Genomic DNA, 21,478 nt, shown 5'->3' with positions numbered 1-21,478 from the left:
CAATGAAGGACTAGTTCAGTTCCCCAGGATCCGTAAGGCTAGATTGGCAGTAGAAGTTTCTCATACAGAGCATCAAAGCACTGGAATGAGCTACCTTCCAGCATAGGGTTCCAGAACTCCAGGTCACGTTTCAGGAACATGTTAAAGAACTGGCTTTTTCCTGCCAGGTAGTGAAGCTGCTTTATCCAGTCCAATACCTGCTCCCTGGCTATACACAGTGCCAAGACACCTCAGCATTCGTGCGCTCTACAGGTCTAATAATTGCTTACTTACTTAGTTACAAGAATATAATTTTAACATGAGGTACATACTAAGTGTTGAGAATGGTATTGCTGATCCCCTGTTGAGGTTAGTTGAGAAGGAGAGTGAATTACAAGATGAATTTGATCCCAATGATGATGATGCACTTGTGTGTGTGGTTTTTGAGGGAATTGTGTCTGAGGAGCAGTGGCGGGAGGAGTTGATTGCCGATCCAGTTCTTTCAGACGTTTTGCTTCTGCTTAAAAAGGGCTGGCATACCAAAAGGCAAGCCTCCGAAGAGAGAAGGATGTTTTAGTGTGTCATATATGAGTTAGGCATGTGTGGCGACCTGCTGCTTCAGGGCATGAGGTTAGTTCCCCGGTGAAGTTTTGGGAAACGTTGATTGATTTAACCCATACTTCTCATCAGGGCATGTCCAAAACTAAGTAAAGGTTACTCTCCTCTTATTGGTGAACAGGGATGGATCTACAGGTGGAAAGGCATGTGCGGTATTGTTTAACATGCTCTATGAGTGAGGAATCTAAGATGGTGAGGGTTCAGCCCACGGTTGTCAGAACGCTACCCTAAGGACCATGGAAAGAAATTGCCTTGGATATACTTGGTCCTATTCACAAGGATGGACAGCGACACTATGTCATAGTGGTTACTGATATGTATTCGAGGTGGCTAGAAGGGTGCTTGACGGTGGGAATTGAAACCAGGCATGTGGTTGAGTGTTTGGGAAAATTGATGGCAAGAGAAGGATATCCTAATACCCTATTGATTGATAATGGCGTTAAACTTTTCTCATGAGAAATTAAAGTGTTTTTGAAGAAGTGTGGCATAAAACATAAAAAGTGTGCCCTCTATCATCTGGAAACCAACTGCATGGTGGAGAGATCTAACAAAGTAATCAAGGAGACCATTGCTCCAGCAAATTCTAATTGCTTCAACTGGAAAGAGGAAGTACTGAATAAAGTTGAAGTGTACAGTTTGAAACCTCATAGCATGAATGGGAAATCCTCATTTGCATTACTTAGGAGGAGGCTTTCTTGTACTATGGTAGAACCAAAATGGGTGAGGGATTTGATAGTTGCAGTAATGGGGAAGGAACGCACAGATGGTTGGTGTGAGAGGGAGGCTGAAATGATTTTTGCTAGGAAAAGTCATTTTGACTCTAGGAAAGCTGTAAATAAAACTGTGGTAGTGGTATGAGACATGGTGATAATTAATCGTCCAAGGTGGAATGGTAGGAACTCAAAGTTTTCAAAACCCATTTGGGTTATCAAAGTGTTTGAAAATGCAGTCAAGACTCAAGAGCACTGGATTTTGAATTTGGGTAGGATTGTGCTGTACAAGGGACCTGAGTGTCTCTCTGGTAGAGGGGCAATGGGGGGAGACAATTGGAATGGTGCGAGTGTGGATGACAGCAATACTAAGGTCATTTCTAGAATGTCCTTCAGGAGTCAGGAGAAAACCGTCCTATCTGAAAGATTTTGTACAGTAAAACTTTAATCCTTTAGCTTTTCTTTTACATTGTTATTATTATTTTTTTTTTATTTACACAAATGTTTGTTTAAATGTGGTAGGGGGAGGTGTGTGGTACAATTTCCTTGGACTTCAGGGGCTCTCCATAGTGACAATAGAATGTAGTCACTGGATTGGCACCCATATCCCAGGTGGAGTTGGAATGTTTGGGTGCAAAGTGCATCAACGGATGCTAGGCTCAGCTGCTGGGATATGGATGGGATCTTCTTCACATTGAATAAACTTACTCCTTAAATCTCACTCCTGCCTTGACTGATCCTTTCAAGAATCACAAACACAGGATCCTACAACTGACCTGTAAATAGGTCACAAAAGCGACACACTTTTCATACCTAGCCCTTGTTCTTGAAGCCGATTACAGCTTTTGTTTCTTGTACACTTTTCTTTACATTCTTACTCTCTCCAGCTGCAGGTTCTGGTGTTAACCTGGGCTTCTATGGGAATTCACAAGGGCATATTATCAAGCCCATTATCGCCGCTTTAGTGGCAGTTTCCTGCCGATAAAAGCAGAGATAATGTATCGCCCTTTCTTGATAATATGGCCCATGGTTCACTAGTGAACCATGCTGCAAGGGGTGCCCAGATTACTGCAATAAAGATGGATTGCTGCAGATGCTGAGTTCAATGCTTCTCATTCACATACCAGAACCTCACTCACTAAAATGTACCAGCTACTAATGTCTTCAAATAGTTTTCTGAAGGAATGTGTGTGTGGGGTTGCAGAGGTGGTTTCTGTAAATGCAAGTTCCTTACAATGCAATTACATACCATGTCATTTACATATCACGTCAGATAGCCGATAGGATGAAAGGTGACTTATATGGCTGTCACTACGTGTGGAGTGTTTTTGACGTTGTTGATTAGCACGCTGTCTAAAATTAGCCCTTTTTTCACCCAATGATGTTGAATTAGTGCATCTGCCACAGTAGGAATTGCTCGTTATTTAGGTCTCGGCTAGACAGCGCATGCGCTGTCTCAAAGAGATGTGTTAGGTTCCATTTGGGGGCTTGTCATTTACATATCACGTCAGATAGTCAATAGGATGAAAGGTGACTTTTTATATGGCTGTCAGTACGTGTGTAGTGTTTTCGACGTTGTTGTTGATTAGCATGCTGTCTAAAATGAGCACTTTTTACACCCAATTATGTTGAATTAGTGCATCTGCGACAGTAGGAATTGCTCGATATTTAGGTCTCGGCTAGACAGTGCATGCGCTGTCTCAAAGAGTTGTGTTGGGTTCCATTTGGGGGCTTCAAGTCCGCCCATCTCCTACTATTGGTAAAGTTTAGTGTCACTCTCATTTTGTTTCATGCCTTTCGTCATGGCATGCAGGCGTCATGGCCTCTTCTTGTTTTTGGCCCTCCTATAGCACAATGAGCAAGTACATACCTCCTTCTGCTGCTCCTGGTTTTCTGAGCAATTGTTTTTTTAATTTTCAGGCTCTCCATAGCAGTACTCTTATTTTAGGGTCGTCTCCCTTGTCCATAATACTGCTGTTTTCATTAAACCCCCTGCCCAAATCTGTTTCTTCTCGCTACCCTCATTCCCCTTTTCCTCGGTTGTGTAGAACATACCTGTTTACATGTGTACACACAGCCCATGAGCGTAAACTATGTTTATTTATATACATACACTAATGCCAAATGCATTTCTTAAAAAGTGGTTAAATCACAAATAGCACTTGCTGCCCAAATGACAAGGCAAGCTACATTTTACATAGAACACAAAGATACCTGAATGGAAATGTTTTAATGTTCTCATTTTATGTTTATTGTTGATAGCACCCACTTACATGGTTTGGTTCCAAAGATAGAAATTTCCAAAAATCCTTTAACACTTCAGCCTTTGCTCAAAGTGGTTTTCCAAGGAAACAGCATGTCCAGGTTGCATTATTTAAAACCACTTTCCTCTCCCACTCATTGTCTGAGTACAGCCGAAGCAGCTCTCCCAAGCCACAGCCTTTTCAGAGATTCAAAGAAGTTTGTAGCCTTGGGCCGTGCATTCAATGAAGAGCTGCAAGTAGGCTGGGAGCTCCAGTTGCACCTGTGATGCCAATTTTACAGTCTCCTTTATCTGTGCTTCTGCTTTTGTCTTACACCCATCTTCCCCGTTGTTACTTCTCTACCCTCCCTCACACCACCTCTCCCCTCAATTGTGTTAAGCATTTCCCCTTCCATCTCTAATGCCTTTTATTATAGTTGTCATGCTATGCAACCGGCCAAGCCCAGTTTACAACAAGCATCAGTTACAACCCAGCAGCATAAGTACCGGGCAGAATCAGCTGTAAAGGCTGGTCCATACACGTGGTTAGAAAACATTAACATTCACAACACCAATAGCTCTTGGATTGCCGAGATCTATTGGCTTTGCCAATGCTTGTCTTTTTTTAACCGTCCTCCACTCAGTGCCATATATACCTAGCTGTGATGGAGCATTAAAGAAAGATGTCGACCGTTCACTTTAAATAGGTTGGACGGTCAGATGGCTCACTTCCGATGTCACCTATTCTATGAGGCCACTGGTGTCAGTTTTACTCTGCTAGAGCTACGTTTTACTCCGTTGGCATAAAACTTGTGGTCCTTCTGACTCAAAATCGGGAGGGAGGACCTAAAGAGGCTCACCTAATGCAAATCATTACTGACCCTGCTCCTGATGGGAATAGTCCATCCAGAACCCTGGCCACCTCACACATTCACAATGTGGCCCTTTGCTTTTTTAAATGGGAAGTTAGAGATGTACCCCCCCCCCCAATCTCACTGACTAAGCTAGGCTGCTGGGGTGGGCAGAGTTGGGCAATGCTGCCTCACACAAAGGTTGTATCACTCATAAGTGGTCAGTAGGGAATATGCATACTCTTGTTTTGCTGCACCAAGAGTGCCGCATGGAATTTAGGGATCTACACATGGCCCCAAGAAAAGCAGTATAGGGTTCAAGGTAGTAACAGCACAGAGTCCATCACAGGAGAAGAGTGTAGACTGGGAAGAATTGTGAAGGTTAATAATGGTTAGGTGTCAGGATAGGTCAAAATTATGAGAAGCAGCATAGCATTAAGTAGGCACTACAGGGAGCAGCAGTGAGTAAAATTGGTAGAGAGCACTCGATTGAACTGACACTAGCCCTTAATGAGTGAAACCTCCACCTGATGCCATGATCATGCCCGCCCATACAACATTCAGGAGAAGCAGCCATGAGGGAAAGCTGCACCTGAACACTCCACAGTCACTAGACTAAATGGACGGGGGAGCCCTCGAACTTCTCCAAGCTCAGTAGAGCCAGCATACATTCTCCTATGGCCCCTACAGGCCTCCTACAGCATCGACCCAATGCTGTGAAAGGCGTTCTGAGCCTTTGAGCTCCTCTACCTTAGCAGCCACAGGTGTCATTGCTACCTCTGCTTTGGACCACTGCCACTGCACTTGGCTCTCTCGTGGAGACTGGTGGTTATGGGTGTACGGCAAGCTGGTTAGGGTGAGGGCTCCTTAATTCACAGGGGTAACCCTGCATGGGGTGCTGCAGCTGCATGCTTACACCTAGAAGCATTGGCTGCTAGAACCATACCGGAAGCAGGATCAAAGCTTGCAGTCTAAAGGCCCAACCAAGAAAGCGTGAAAGCAAGCAGCCACTAGCCAAAATAGATAAGCCAGCCAATAGCAGTGAGGGCAGTGGCCGTACAGTTCAGTTACTATCACAAAAACAACAGTTGATGGACAGAATGCAGAACAATGTCATACATTCACCCCAGTACAGAGATCTGGGCCTAAATCCATCGTTTTGTTGCACTCCACACCACCCCAGTTCAGACATGGCCATATGCAAATCAGCCTTGACCCCGTGCCTCATGGGAACAGTCCAGCCCGAACTGCCAAGCCATGTCTTTCCTGGACCGGAATCAAGCATCCTAGGACCAGTTTCTGGCTATCATCCGTCATCATCCAGGATAGCTTGACTCCAGTGGTGTGGAGAGCATGGGACTCGAGTCTGAGCATACCCATCCCACTCAGGGTGACAAATGCAAAAACAACAGTTGATGGACAGAATGCAGAACAATGTCATACATTTACCCCAGTACAGAGATCTGTGCCTCAATCCATTGTTTTTTTACACTCCACACCACCCCAGTTCAGACATGGCCATATGCAAATCAGCCTTGACCCCGTGCCTCATGGGAACAGTCCAGCCCGAACTGCCAAGCCATGTCTTTCCTGGACCAGAATCAAGCATCCTAGGACCGGTTTCTGGCTATCAGCCGTCATCAGCCAGAATAGCTTGACTCCAGTGGTGTGGAGAGCATGGGACTCACGTCTGAGCATACCCATCCCACTCAGGGTGACAAATGCAAAAACAACAGTTGATGGACAGAATGCAGAACAATGTCATACATTCACCCCAGTACAGAGATCTGGGCCTAAATCCATCGTTTTCTTGCACTCCACACCACCCCAGTTCAGACATGCCATATGCAAATTAGCCTTGACCCCGTGCCTCATGGGAACAGTCCAGCCCGAACTGTCAAGCCATGTCTTTCCTGGACCGGAATCAAGCATCCTAGGACCGGTTTCTGGCTATCAGCCGTCATCAGCCAGGATAGCTTGACTCCAGTGGTGTGGAGAGCATGGAACTCACGTCTGAGCATACCCATCCCACTCGGGGTGACAAATGCAAAAACAACAGTTGATGGACAGAATGCAGAACAATGTCATACATTCACCCCAGTACAGAGATCTGGGCATAAATCCATCAGTTACTATCACCATTGTCGCCATTCTTATGGCTTGGTGTCTGAGGGTGAAGGCGGCAGCCTGCAAGACCAGGGGGAGGAGGCAAGTGGCTGCTGTTACTGTTGATGCCGCAGTGCTGCACATGAAGGTTTTGCCGCATCATTACACTGCCCAAGTGACATTGCTGTGTGGGCTTTTCTCGCTGGCATTATTTCTGCCTGTACCATGTTCTTCCGAATACTATCTTCTCCTCTAGTCCCATGGGCCCAAGAAAGCTAATTTTATCAGCTGGCAAAGGGATATTGTTAAAAATGGTAAAGCGGAAGTCGAACCTCAGGGCAACAATCCCTAGCTCAACTATGGAGCTTTCTTCAACGAGCAGTAAACGCGATAAATAAAGACACAGAACTGGCTGAAAGGAGGCTATCCTGATCCTCTACCGTTGCCTCTAGTCCTAACTCCCTCCTCGACGAGCGCAGGCGGAGTTAGGCGAAGATATGATGACTATTACCTGTGTTGACAGTGAGAACCTCAACCTTGAATTTGAGACTGTGAAGTCACACAACCACTGGGTCTGATTGGTAACCAGGGAGCCAAGAGGAAATCCCAAGAGGGAATAGGAAAAGTGGAGAGGGGAATGCAAAATCTAAAAGACTCTATCCTAATTTTCCCAGGGAGTTCATACTCTGAGAGAGGGCAAATACATGGATGCACTGCACAGGAATTTAGGCTTGTATGCCTTACTGGCTGATGAAATATCGAAAATTATACACTCATTACTCACCACAGCCTTGGGCCCTATATTAACAAGATTAGCTAAAATTGAAGAAGCTGTTGTTGAAGTGAGGCAATCATTGGGGGAGGAGAGGAGTAACATTGTGATACAACCAGCTTCAAGGGGGGGGGAGATAAGGGCACATTAGGGGAGCAGACATTAAATGAGTCTACACTAAAAGGGTCCTGCTCACTCGGGGGGGGGGTCACATCAAATGCACCAGAGACTACAACTCACCCCACAATAGGTGGGCAGCACATGGATAGTAAAAAGGAGAGATGTCCATCCAACAACTCCAAACATCCTGTGGGTTGCATGCAGGGGTAAAGTGTACCACCTAACCCGATGGGCAACTATCCTGTAAGACCCACTTTCTTACCTTCATTACTGACCTAGCAACTCCCTCCACAAGCTCTTCTATGTATGATGGTCTTAAAGGGTGCACTGAGCCAAGATGCAAGAGAAGAACATGCCCAACTTATGACTAAGCTGTACACTGAGATAACCATAGAATTGAGGGCGAGGCAATTTCGCATCAGCAGGTCAAGCTTGCATGGAGAGTTGGTTAGGTGGGCGCCCCCATCCCCAAAACCTGATCACACGGAGTGCATTGTTATCAATTTTCCGTTACCAAGGACATATTGTCTAAGATCCATTTCTCAAATCGACCACCCACACTCATTAAGGCCCAACTCTTGGGTTTCTTTTAAAGGTCAAGGAGAACAGTGTCTATTGCCCTGCCATTTTCCCCTAGCAGGTACTAACACATAAAAGTTTCTCCGCTCTCTCGACCCGGACTCTCAAGATTGACTCTCCATCTAAGTTTTTCTCTATGGCAAATTTAGCCTATCAACAATAGACATAACATCAAAACTCCCAGCCCAACTAAAGGCAAGGAGCCAAGGAGCCCAAGCATCCCAGTAGGGCAATAGTTACTACATGGAATATTGCTGGTATAATGCAGTTAGAGAATTGGACAACTTATGTGGAATCTGCGCCCATCATGTGCTTACAAGAAACATGTTCACTAAATATTATAGACCTGGATGGCTTTATAGCTTTTAATTCTCCCACCACCCCTTTGAATAGTAGTAGGCCTAAGGGGGGTTTAGTGACCTTTGTGTTAACAAGACAAGCCCAACTAATTAAGAAGCAGCGTTTTTTACAAACCCCCCATTATCATTTTGTTTCCTTTACATTGGGCACTAATCTGGCCAACACGTCATAAATGTTTATAATATCTTTGACTTATCAAGGATGGAGGTGGTCAACTCACTTGAAACAGATGTAGAGCTTTACATTGACCAGAATTTTTTTATAATTTGGACAGAGGAGTTCAATATTTCATTATGTTTAGTATGTCTAAACGAGTATGTTGGTACCATTGTCTTGGGGAAATACTAAAGTACATTTTTCACATAGCCCATATGCTTCAGTGCTCCATAATTTGATGTTAAAATTAAATCTGCAACTAGCCAAACATGGCAGTACTAGTGATCTCCACTGCTTACATACGTTTACAGACAGAGGCAGTAGTAGATATACAGATCATATTCTTATAACAGACTCTAATTAAGGAAATTATCCTAAGTTTATGGGTAGGGTCCTACTGTATTAGTGATCATAATCCAGTGATCCTAAATTTGAATTTAAACCTCCCAAAGATCCCGGAATTAGGGGAAATTGCTACTATTGGCCCTGTCTGTAGGCATAGTGTTAGCAATAAATGGGCAGGCATCAACCCTGTTAACTTCTTAAAGAATCTGTTGCAAAGAACCTTGACCAAATGCTAATAGTGCAGGTGCTTGAAAATAACTATGGGGAGACACAAGATGTCCATACATTATTATGAAATTCCGTTAATCAATCATTGACAACAAATGTCTAAATCGTATTGGGAGGAAAAGAATGGCTGGTTTGATGGGGAATGCACATAGGCAAGGAACAGGATGATTGAAGTTTCAAACCAACACCCATTAGACATCAAGGCAGTCCAGGCAGTTAGAGAGAACTAAAATAAAGCTATAAATTCTAGGCAAAAAACCCTACAAGGGAAGGCTTGGATGAACCTGGTACTGGCCGTCAGAACCAAAGATAGGATTATATTTTGGAAAACTGTAAATGCCCCTCTGTGTGCCAAGAGAACAGCCCCTGATCTGGAATCTGCAATCACTCCTGCCCAATGAGCAGACCATTTTGGCTCGATTTTCTCCAGGTCAGATCCAGTTGAGGTAGACCTCTGCACTAAGCCAGTGCGCAAAACTCCACTCCATTTGCAGAGTATACGTTCCACGAAGAATGCGCAGTTCTCGTTAAACTCCACACACCGCAACAGAGCAGTTTTTTTGGGTCTGCATGCTTGAAATCTCATATTGCATCACCCTCGAGATTTTTAGGGCCGTTCCCAGGCACCAAGGGTTTTGCTAGCCAGTCCCATGCTCCTGTGAGATTTTTTGCTCACCAATATGTCATTCATGCATGCCAGCAACTTCCTGTTGATGTTTTCTGCTGTACGCCATCCCGAACTTGCAGGATCTTGGTAACTGCCTTCTGGGAAAGATTCTCTCCCCCGAGCAGTATCAAAAACATCCCAAACTGATGATTTGAATTAAAAAACCTACTCAAATTGACAATTCACAGTGATTTGTGCTAGGATTCTTTTTATTATTTTTTCAACTGGAAGGAAGTGCCCCAGAGTCTCCAAATTCCTTTTACTGTCCGCCGGCTCCTCCCTGTGCTTTCTCCATCTTTGATCACATTTCATTTGAATTTGGAGCTGGAAGGATCACTCTTTGCGTCTGCTGCATATCCCATTTTATTTGAGGACTTTGAATTTGAGATTTCACAAGTAAGTTAAAAAACAGGCGTTTGTTTAATTGGAGCCATGTACTTGGATTTATTTTTACTTTCAGTAAGGGCCTAGTGATTTCTTTACATTTTATTTTTCTTCTTTTGTATAGGAAAAACATTTCACAGTTTACTACATGTTTTTAATACATTTGAAGTATTGATTACATTCACTATGTGGCCTTTTCTACCAATTGGCCTTACATCTTGCAGACCCAGTGCTAGACATATTTCTGTGGTGTTTACTGCAGCATTTAGGCCATGGATGGATTTGGATTGAAATACAAAATGTGTTTTGTGGTATTTCATGTTTTTTTTACATGCAAACAGTGTATAGGACATAGTGGGGCAATGCCTTTGAAGGATGTGTTAATTTTCCTTTTTGTCATTGCTAAATTAATTACATTATCTCTGTATCGCCATGCCTCTTTTCTCTGGCCAGTGTGTGTCTGTTTGCCATAGGCCAACATTTGCCTTTGTTCCTGATGCCATGTGGCCACAGGACAGGAGCCATTTTGTATAGTCAGTGGACTGTCCCTAGGTCTGCATGTGCTGTTTGTTTCACAGGCCTCCTGCCTCTTGTTGTTGCTTGTGACTTGTGACTTGTTGTTAATGACCATGTAGCTGGTGTGCTTTTGCCATAGGCCTGCATGCGTTCTTAGTTTTAGGCCTCCAGTTTCTTGTTGTGACCATGTGGCTGGTGGCCATTTTTTGTAGGCAGCCAGTGTGCTTTTTCAATAGGCCAGCAAGCGTTCTTTTTTCCAGGCCTCCTGCTTCTATTTGTGTGACCTTGTAGCTGGTGGCTATTTTGTACTGCTTTTGCCATAAGACTGCATGTGTTCTTTGTTTTCTAGGCCTTCAGCTTCTTATGAGTTTGTGGCCATGTGGGGCTTGGTCATTTTGTGTATGCAGCCAGTGTGCTTTTGCAGGTCTTCTTTGTGTTGGCCAACTGGCCAATGGCCATGCCTTCTTTCTGGTTTTGTGACCATGTATCCATTTTATCTAGGCAGCCATTGTACTCTTGCAGTAGGCGTTCATGCGTTCTTTTTTCTAGGCCTCTTGCCTCTTGTTGTTGTGACCATGTGGGTGTCAGCTATTTTTTGGATCCAGCCAGTGTGCTTTCCCTATAGGCCTGAATGTCTTCTCCTTGTTCCCAATAAATACCTTCCTGTTCAGTGTTGTTGTTGTCAATGAAAATGTGGCACTGGTTGGCAGCCATTTTGTGCGTCCAACCAAATCCAGCCCAGTTTGCCATAGGCTGCATGGATGGTTGATCAATGAGATAGCAGTTCAATAATAACTTCATATCATATCTTTAAGGATAACTTCACTTATGTTTAATCATTTTAATGTTTCCATTTTTTTAAGTAATTTGTAAATTATTTTTCAAGTTTTTTTGATTTTCTTTGCATGATATTTATTTTTGTTTATGCCATTTCCCAATACATCTTGCATCAACCAACCCCATGTCTGCTATAGGTGCACAACAGCATTCATTGTCTAGGAATTATTCCTTCCATTGTCATTTGTCAGGAGCACCACCCTCAGTGCCACACCACACTTGAGTGACATGACATCACACACCACACAGAAAGCAAACAGTTTCATCTGTATGTTGTTGTTTTTGCTCTCTATTATTCTTCCTGAATGTTCAATGAAAGTATATGCTTGAGTAGATATAAACTGTATTATTAATCAAGGGAGTAGCAGCAGCGACCACACTAAATGATATTTATTTTGTTTGCGCTACCAATTGAACTGGAACAATGCTATGTCTCACTGATGTCCTTGCTTCTTTTCTTTAAGGTGCATGTCAAGACAAAAGAGACAACAACACATCACTCACAGAACTACCAGAAAGAAGGCCTGTGCACTGCGTGAGCGTGACACATGAGTGACCCACTCATCATCGGACATCTCTTCAATTTGTGAAGCTAAGTGCCACTGCTGACTGACAGCTTTGAGATGGCCTCAAAGAAAGGTGATAAAACTGCTACCTAGAAAGAGGCCAGTGAAAAGAAGGAGGAGCTTAACACCACTGGTACGTCGCCCCAGATGTTTGTTGGAAACTAAACAATTGTGCCTGCTGCCATGGCATCTGGAGAGCAAGCTGCGAGCTGCACCCCCAAATTAGTGGACCCACTCCGATCTAAGACTAAGCTCATGTCTGTCACAGAGGCAGCCAGTCTAATCCCGGCAATGCAGACAAGCAGCGATGTTGACATTGACTTACCTCCATCGCAAAGTAGTATCCCATCATCACAGGAAACTCAGAAAAGTGGATAACAACATGAACAATAGCCACAACCGACAACAGTGGTTACTCCTGAAGTAGGAGCAGTTCATGAGATTGAGCTTCATGCTGAGGAAGTAGAGCAAACTGCTCCAGAAGATTCATCGTCTTCCAGAACTCCATCTAGAAAAAGGAGGGTTAGTGGTGCATCATCTTCTTCTTCAAGCCCCTCATCTGATGATCTAGACAGCACTTGGGTCCCGCCTCAGTCTAAGAGTGAGACATGCCACGTAACGACTCAGGTGAGGCTAGGGAAAAGGAAGGTTCCAGAAAGCCTTCGAGTTATGGAGGTAGAAGAGGAGCCTGTCATCATGGATATTAGCCCAGCCTCAGTGGAGACCAGTTACACCATCCCAACTTTCGGGAGGGGATGTGGCAGTGGGACCACAGATCCAACCACTGCCAGCTGCCATATTTGCAAAGTCCCGGCAGCAACCTACATTCACAACCACCTCAGTAGAAGTAGGTATTTCAGAGAGTCAACTGTCAAAATATCCACCTACTGCCTGTTCATCTGACTTTGGCAGTGACACCAGCGTCAGAAAGTTGAGCTCCCCAGTTTGGGATGTCTTTTCGGTTAGCAAGAAGGAGGTGATGATTGCCACATGCTCCCTTTGCAGAGCAAGTGTTAGTTGGGGTAAGCTTGGTACAAACTATGGTCCAGGGGGGCAAACAACCTATTTGAGAAAGCACCATACGATCCATTGGGAGGCACACCTTAGCAGCCAAAAAATTGCAAGCGATGTTGGAGAAGGTGGTGAAAGACAGCTAAGTAGGGAATGAGAGTCTGATCCAATCATGGTGGAAGTAAAAGAAGAGGAAGACATCTTCATTACGCAAAGTAGCCCTCGCCCTAGCAGTACAGTAGTATCTCCCACAGAGGCATCATCGTAATAGCACAAGACTCCGGTCGAGACACCAAGGCAACAAAGAAGAGTGACTGCCCAGATGAAAAGCACATTGAGCCTACCACCACCTGCTCTCAAGAAATCACCTGCATCAGTGGCATCAGGAATCAAAAAAATTCAGGCTACTATTCCTGCCTATTCCTGGCATGTTTAGGCCAGAGGGGCAGTATGAACACAACCATCCAATTTGTACAACACAAAGCTGGCTAAAATGTTAGTGCTGAACCTCCTTCCTTTTTCCTTTGGTGAAGGGGTGGGTTTTCTTAAATTTGTGGCAGCCAGCTGCCCGAAATGGAAGATTTCCACCCAGAACTATTTTGCCAGAGTTGCTGTTCCAGTGCTGCATACCAATGTGCTTGAATTGCTTGGACATGCATTGCAGCAGAGTGCTGTCCACAATATCCACCTGATAACAGAAATGTGGACCAGTAACCAAGTGACTGATTGCATGTGCATCACTGCACACTGGATCTCTTTTGTGGGGGCTAGGGAACAAATAGCTGCAGGTGTTGAAACTGCTGAGATTTGTAATGCTGCTTGGAAGTATGCAACAGTGTTGATGTTGCCAATGGAGAAATCTCATATAGCTGAAAACATTTTGGGAGATTTTAACAACAAGGTCTTTGAATCCATGTGACCAAGAAGACCTAAGATTGGATTTGTTGCCACAAACAACAACAGTTATATAGTTAAGGCAATGGGCGATGGTGGTTATTTCAAGGTCCTGAGTTTGGCGCTCTGCATCACATCATTGTACAGAACTTTGTCAAAAAGGAAGGCCAAGTAAACAACTTACTGTCCACCTGCAGAAGAATCTTCACTCATTACAGCCATTCATTTAAAGCCCGGAAACAGCTGAGCGTCGTTCAGTGTGATAATAGAATGCCTGTTAAAGCACTCATACAGGAGGTGCCAACAGGCTCCAACTTCACTTATTACATGCCTGAACACCTGTTTGAGCAGTACAGACCTGTCAATGAATATGTCATGCAAAGGGGAGGTGCAACTGTAAAAGGCATGATCATAGATATGGACCAATGGGGCCTCGTCAAATGCTTGACAGAGATCGAGATGCTGATTCCTTTTGAGGTGTTCTCAAGGGAAGGTAGCAAAGAGGACAAGCAATTCCATTGTTGCACATGCTACAGGAACCGCTAAAGGAGGTGTCTGCAATGTACACAGGTGTGGAGGAAAATAAAAAATGCATATGACTTGGTGGAGAGCTTAATATTTCGGTTTTCTGCTAATACAAGGGTGCAAAGGTACATTGTGTTCTCCATACATTATAGTTGTGTCACAATTTTGATCCCCTGTACTCACCACTACTGTCCACTTTCAATCCTTTCTCAGACAGGGATGTTAGAAAATCCAAAACACGGATAGTTGAGCAAGGCAGTGAGATAGAAAAAGAACGGCAGGTCATTAGAAGCACACCGGTCCAGGGCACAAGTCTTGTGGGGCAGTCTTTATGTTCAGAGCAGTGCTGTTGGCTCACAACAGCCAAAACCAATGACAAGAGTACCATCAACAACAGCAAGACCAAGAGCATCAGCCCCGAAATCTACAACTGAGTGGTTTCTACTGGCAGGGCTTAAGTCCAGTGCAGAGGTGAAGGCAAAAGAGGTTGAGCCAAGTGGAGCACCAGCAATGAACATTGAGCGAATGGTCCTGGCCTATCTGGATGATGCAACAGAGGTCCACCTTGATTAAAACCCATTGGTTTTATTGGTATGGGAAGAGGCGCCGACGAAGATGGCGGATTGAGGACGCCGCCCGGTGCAGACTGAATTCGCAGCTCCCACTACTACACAATGATGGATATAGAAAATGCCTTAAACGCACAACCGATATAACGTGGATTGATGCTTCACTTAATACAACTTAAAACGTTTTATACGCCGATACTGAATCACCTTTGAAAGCGGAGGTTGCAGCTGCGGTTCGCGGAGAAATGGATGCGGCTTCTGTTTGCAGGAGGTTACGGCGGCCACGAACTGTAGGGGGGAGGCAGGCTGTGTTCGCTGGGCTTGCTGGACGCTGCTGTCTTGGCTCGGCTCTTCAATTCCGGGACGTGGCTTCCTACTTCGCTTGAGGCATGCAACAACTGCAACTAGTGCCTCCTGCTCCGACACCAGTGGGGAGCCTTCATTGCTGCCAGGTGGCTCGGCTTGCAGACCGGCGACGACAACGGTGATGGCTCCGAAAAGTCAACCGCGGAGCACCAGGACCACAAAGGGCGCACTAAACGCGGAAGAGAATGGTGGTCAGGGAGCCTCAGCTGTCAGCAATGCCGCGGGAGAGAAGAGATCAGCGGCGGCTGAAAAGCAAAAGACGCCAGCCAAGCTCCTCGGGAAGGAAGGAGCTGGAACAGGCTCACAGAACTTACTCGCTACGGGGAAACAAGATAAGGCTGCAACAGCGGCTGGTAAGCAACAGATAATGCGACCTCCCATGTTTACTGTTGGAGAAAAAAATAGTATAACAAAAGCGAAGGGAGTCAATTTAACTATAGATTCTGCTGCTTCTGTAAACAAAGATGTTATAGAGCAAACAAACAAGGGTTTAAACAAGGAAACGTTGAATGATACGGAGAGCAATGGATATGTTGATACAGCCACATGCGCTGATACTGATGTAGAGACTTTAGAATTGCCAGAGGAACGGTCTGAAGCAGATAAAGCTGATAATAAAGATAAGGGCAAAGCACACTCACAGATACATGTTCCAGATTCAGAATTAATACTGATTATGGACACGGAGCCAGATTTAAGTGGCGCTCTACTCAACAATATGCCTAATCATATGAATCATGAAACTCTGGATATCCAGGGATTAGAAGTGCTTAATACAGTTCAAGGACATGAAGCAAAGGGATTTTCTGGTGACTGCACAGAGGGAAATAATGAGAAACAAGCGGAGTCTAATGATGAATACGAGGAATTGATTGATGAAGAAGAAGAGAATGCTGGGATGGGCTTATCACAGGATGAGTGGAAAACAGTGTCGCAAAAAAAAGGAAGAGGGAAGGCTAAAAATAAACTAAAGAACAAGAAAGTATCAATCCTTCTACTCTCTTCTCAGCTATAACCTATGCAAACACTAGAGGCAAACCTATTATAGACGACAGCCCTCTACGCAAATGGATTCAAGCCAAAGGAGGGGTAAAATCAATGGCTTTACGATTATCAGGAAACTGCTCCACGGGTCCGCCAACTCCACCACAAGTAGACCAAGATCAGGATAATGCAACTCCGTCTAATCCTCTAAGTGAACCAATCTTGGATAATTCCATGGGAGCAAAGAGCTCTCACGAAGACAATAATGTCAGAGAAGGAACTACCGAAAAGGCTCTCAATCCTATTGATATCGCTGCTATGGCTGATATGGCTAAAGGAACAGGTCACTCCGTGAAAACAACTTCTCAGGAGGCTATACCCCTAGACACACCATTGGTGGAGATCCCTTCTCTGGCCCTAATCTTAAATATGTTGACCGAACAAAGGCAAGAAGCACAGCAATATTTTTTGCAATTGAAAGAGGACAATACAAAGTCACAAAATTACTTACTTGAAGTTAATAGCAAAATGAATACTATAACTCAGGAAGTAGGAGAGCTACAACATAGAGTTATGCAAATCGAAGAAACTTCGGTCTTAACAGAGCAGAAAAATTCTCGCCATGAAGAAGAGATTCGGGCCCTACAATTTAAAATCGAGGACATGGAAAACAGACAAAGAAGACAGAATCTGAGACTTTTTGGGGTTCCAGAAGGAGCTGAAGGGGCAGATCCTCGGGCATACATAGTCAAGCTTCTCCAACGTGCATTCCCGGATCTCGCGGATTGGGACTAGGACTCTCAGTTACAAAGAGTTCACAGATTACCACTAGTCAACAGAAACAAAGGAATCAAATTCCCTCGGCCGTTTTAGATCTATTTTGGAAATTTTCTATTGAGGCAGGCTGTTTCTCTAAAAGCAAAACCTAACTCCCCCATTGTCACAAAAGACGTAACTTTTTTTGTTAGGTCAGACCTCTGCAAGACTACCATGGAGAGACGATGGAACTTGCGTCAATTAATTGACTCCTTTAAAGCAGCAGGGGCTCAGGTTTTCCTTCAAGAACCTGCTTGCTTAAAAGTTACTAAAGCTGGTCATACGTACTTTCTTAACTAGGTTAAGGAGGCAGAGATGTTGCTAGAAAAAATTAGTAATGCTTAAGACACAAGAAATACGAGAGCTGATTCCAAGTGAATCTTATTTCAAACGGTCTGACTAAACTGACAAATTGTTTACATTTGAGGGGGGTATGGAAGGACACACTTAATGAAGTAGGGGAGGGGCACGCGGATGGCTGCACCCTTAAGAGGCTGCCCAACCAACGGCAGCAGGTATAAAAGGGGGGTGTTTTCCATTGGTACGGGTGGGGGGCAGACCAGAACTGGGGAGGGTGGGAGTGGGTAAGGGGGATGGGGGAGAAAACTAAAAATGGCATGACAAGACAAAACAAAGATAAATTGCTAGAAGCAAGACGTAAAATCAACAAGAGTGATAAGAAAGGGGCAGTGATGTTTGATTTCATTAATATTCAAAATGACGTACTGTAGCTGTCTAGCTTGGACTGTATCAGGCCTGAATAATAAGATTAAAAGAAATTTCGTTTATGAAGAATTGAAAATGTATGATGCACATTTGGTTATGCTAACTGAAACACATATTTGCTTTAAAGACAAAAAAATTCTGAATCAATTGGGATGTGAACTAGTGGTTTGCACAACATTAAATGCACCAATAAGAGGGGTTGCAATATTAAAGAAAAGACAATTGCGGGGAGAAGTCATTAAAACTGCGGCAGATAAGGGGGGGCGATGGGCAATTATGCAAATGCGGATAGGAGATTGCATTTATGTTTTCTGTGCTATATATGGGCCAAACAAAGATGAGCCACGCTTATATGATTGGCTGAACATAGAACTACTATCATGGGAGGGCAAGCTTATTTTGATGGGAGACTTTAATTGTGTATTAAACTATCAACAGGATGTAACGAAGAAAGGGCTATCCTCACGTATGCGCAAAACAAGAGCAGCAATACTGGAATTAGCAAAAATACATAACATAAAAGACATATGGCGCAGTCTATACCCAGGTGTACCAGGATATACATATTATTCGTCTCCTCATAAACTATGTTCCAGGATAGATTTGGCGTGGGCTTCAGATGAATTAATGAGCTTAGGACATATGGAGATTATGCCGAAAATCTCCTCTGATCATAATCCTATTATTTTCACATTTGGCTTAGCCCCAAGGGTAAAAGAGGTGCGCCCTTTTACTTTTCCAAGATATCTACTATTGGACGAGGTTTTTGTAACATCTCTCAAAAAACACATAAAGGAGTTTATCACATATAATATGGATACTGCTAATGTTCTATCAGTATGGGATGCCTGTAAGGCCTCTATTAGAGGAATAGCACAACAATATATTTTCAAACAAAACGCAATAAGAAAGAAGGAGACAAAGACAGTGACGGACAATATCTTACTTATTGAGAAACAGCTAGCTGACTATCTGAGTGCTGAGGTACTGAGCAGGCCAGATATCGGGTTATTGGAAAATAAACTTTTGATTTTACGTTCAAATATCAAAAGCTCTCTTAGAGAAAAAAACAGCTGTAAGATACTAAAATATAAACTTTCTCAATATGAATGTGGGGATAGAGTAGGAAAGCTCTTGGCTTACAAGGTGGCTGAGGACCGAGCTTCAACACTAATTAAATCTATAAAAGGTCCTAATGATATTCTATATTCGCAGCCTATACAAATAATGGAACAATTTGCTTCATACTATGAAAAATTATATACCCCAGAGACTGGGAATATAGATGATCAGATCCAATCCTATTTAAATGACAAACTCCCTGCAAACCAATATTTAGATCAGGATAACCTTGATAAATTGGAAGAGAATTATACTATAGAAGAACTACGTTTAGCAGTGTTTTCCCTCCCATCTAATAAGGCGGCGGGGGAGGATACACTTCCAGTTGAACTGTATAAAATTTGTGCGGAAGAAATGCTACCCCTCTTCTGTTTAGTTGCGAACTCTATTAATACAACAGGAAAGGCTCCGGAATCCTGGAAAACGGCTAAAATCATGTTTTTCTTGAAAAAAAAAAACGACTGAATGCGGGTCATATAGACCAATCTCTTTAATTAACACTGATGCTAAGGCGTACTTCAAGCTGCTATCAATGCGATTGGCACCTCTCATGCCATACTTAGTTAATGAACAACAACATGGTTTCGTAGTTGGTAGGGATACCACCACCCATGTCAACATGGCAATCATGGCATTTGACGTAGCAGCAACTAATCTCACCCCACTCGGCATGATACTCTTGGACGCAGAAAAAGCGTTTGATCGAGTGGGGTGGGATTATCTGTGGAAAGTGCTAATTCAGTTTGGTATTAAAGAGCGGTTTCTTAGAAGTATACAGGCTATATATAGGGATCCCAATGCTAAAATTAGCTATGCTGGGTTACTTTCACCAACGTTTGCAATTTCAAGGGGGACTAGGCAGGGGTGCCCACTCTCACCCCTGCTTTTCGCTCTATCAATGGAACCCTTTATCAATGCCCTGCAAAATCAAGACAAGATAACACCGGTAAAACATGAACATAAAACTCTTAAAATAACTGCATATGCAGATGACCTAGCTATCTACACTACAAATGTAATAGATGCACTAATTGGAATAACAGAAGAAGCAAAAAATGTTGGCAACATTTCAGGTTACAAGTTAAACCTTAATAAAACACAAATTATTATGAATTATCAAACTAATCAGGCAGTTACAGGAATCTGTAAATCGGCTGTGTATCTGGGGGTGAAAATCTCTTCTAAAATCAATGAAATAAACAGATTAAACTACGATCCCTTACTTAAAGAAGGGACTATGTTGCTTATAAAATGGCATAAAATCCCACTTAATGTTTTGAGCCGAATCAATTTGATTAAAATGAACATTTTGCCCAAATTTCTATATCTTTTTCGTTCTATCCCTCTTCAAGTTAATAATTTATTTTTTAGGAAATTAGATGGAATCTGTAGCAGTTTTATTTGGAGCTACAAAAAATCTAGAAGGTCCATGGCAATACTAAAATTATCACTAGAAAGAGGGGGATTGGATTTTCCGGATTTTAAGTCTTATTTTTTTGCATCATTTTTCGGTCGGCTTAAGAGCTTACTAGACAAAAACCAACTTTTCTTTTTCTACCAGTTCATGCTAGGTACAAACTCAAACCAATTCTTAGCAAGAGTACAAGATCCTAACTTTTTCAAACGGGTTACATTTAAGACAGCAAGAGATGCCGTAGGTATCTTTAATTTGATTCTGAAACATTGCGATACTTCTTTTTTTCATACAGACTTACCACTTTGGGACAATCCTGGGCTACCCGCTATTTTCAGCGATAAGACGGGGAGGGACTGGGCTATTTACGGAATTAAGATATTAGGCGACTTATATGGTTCAGATGGCTTTCTACAGTTTTCAACCTTACAAATGCTGTATAATCTGCCCGGAGCAATGACATACAAATATATGCAAATTAAGGATTACTTAATACGGAAAATGAAGTTGAAAAAAGTAATGGGCTCGGACATCGGGGGTTGTTTATATAGTACGAAAAAGAAATCACTAATTAGTATGGGCTATAAATGTCTTAGTCAGTATAAAGCGGATGAATGTCCAAGATTGTCACAAAAATGGACGTCGGAATTAGGAATTAATGTGACACCACAGAATATCTCAAATGCTTTTGTTAACATCAATAAATGAGTCCATTCCTCTAGCTTAAAGTTACAGCTGTACAGGACGGTCAGCCAAATATACGACACTCCATTAAAAATATCCAAATGGTCACAGAACAACTTAAACAGTGACCGCACTATATGCCCTAAATGTGATCTGGTGGCAGCAGATCTCATACATATGATCTATTCATGTCCTATGCTTGTAAAGTACTGGCAAGAAATAGAAAATACTCTAATTCAAAAACAACTGATTGATACCTCACTCACTATGGTATTACTTTATTTAGGGAATAACAACACAAGCTGGCTAAACATAGCTTTGTCCTGTGCAA

Source organism: Lissotriton helveticus, chromosome 1_1, assembly GCF_964261635.1.
Source record: "Lissotriton helveticus chromosome 1_1, aLisHel1.1, whole genome shotgun sequence".
NCBI classification, from domain to species: Eukaryota; Metazoa; Chordata; class Amphibia; order Caudata; family Salamandridae; genus Lissotriton; species Lissotriton helveticus.
This window is presented reverse-complemented; position numbering follows the sequence as displayed.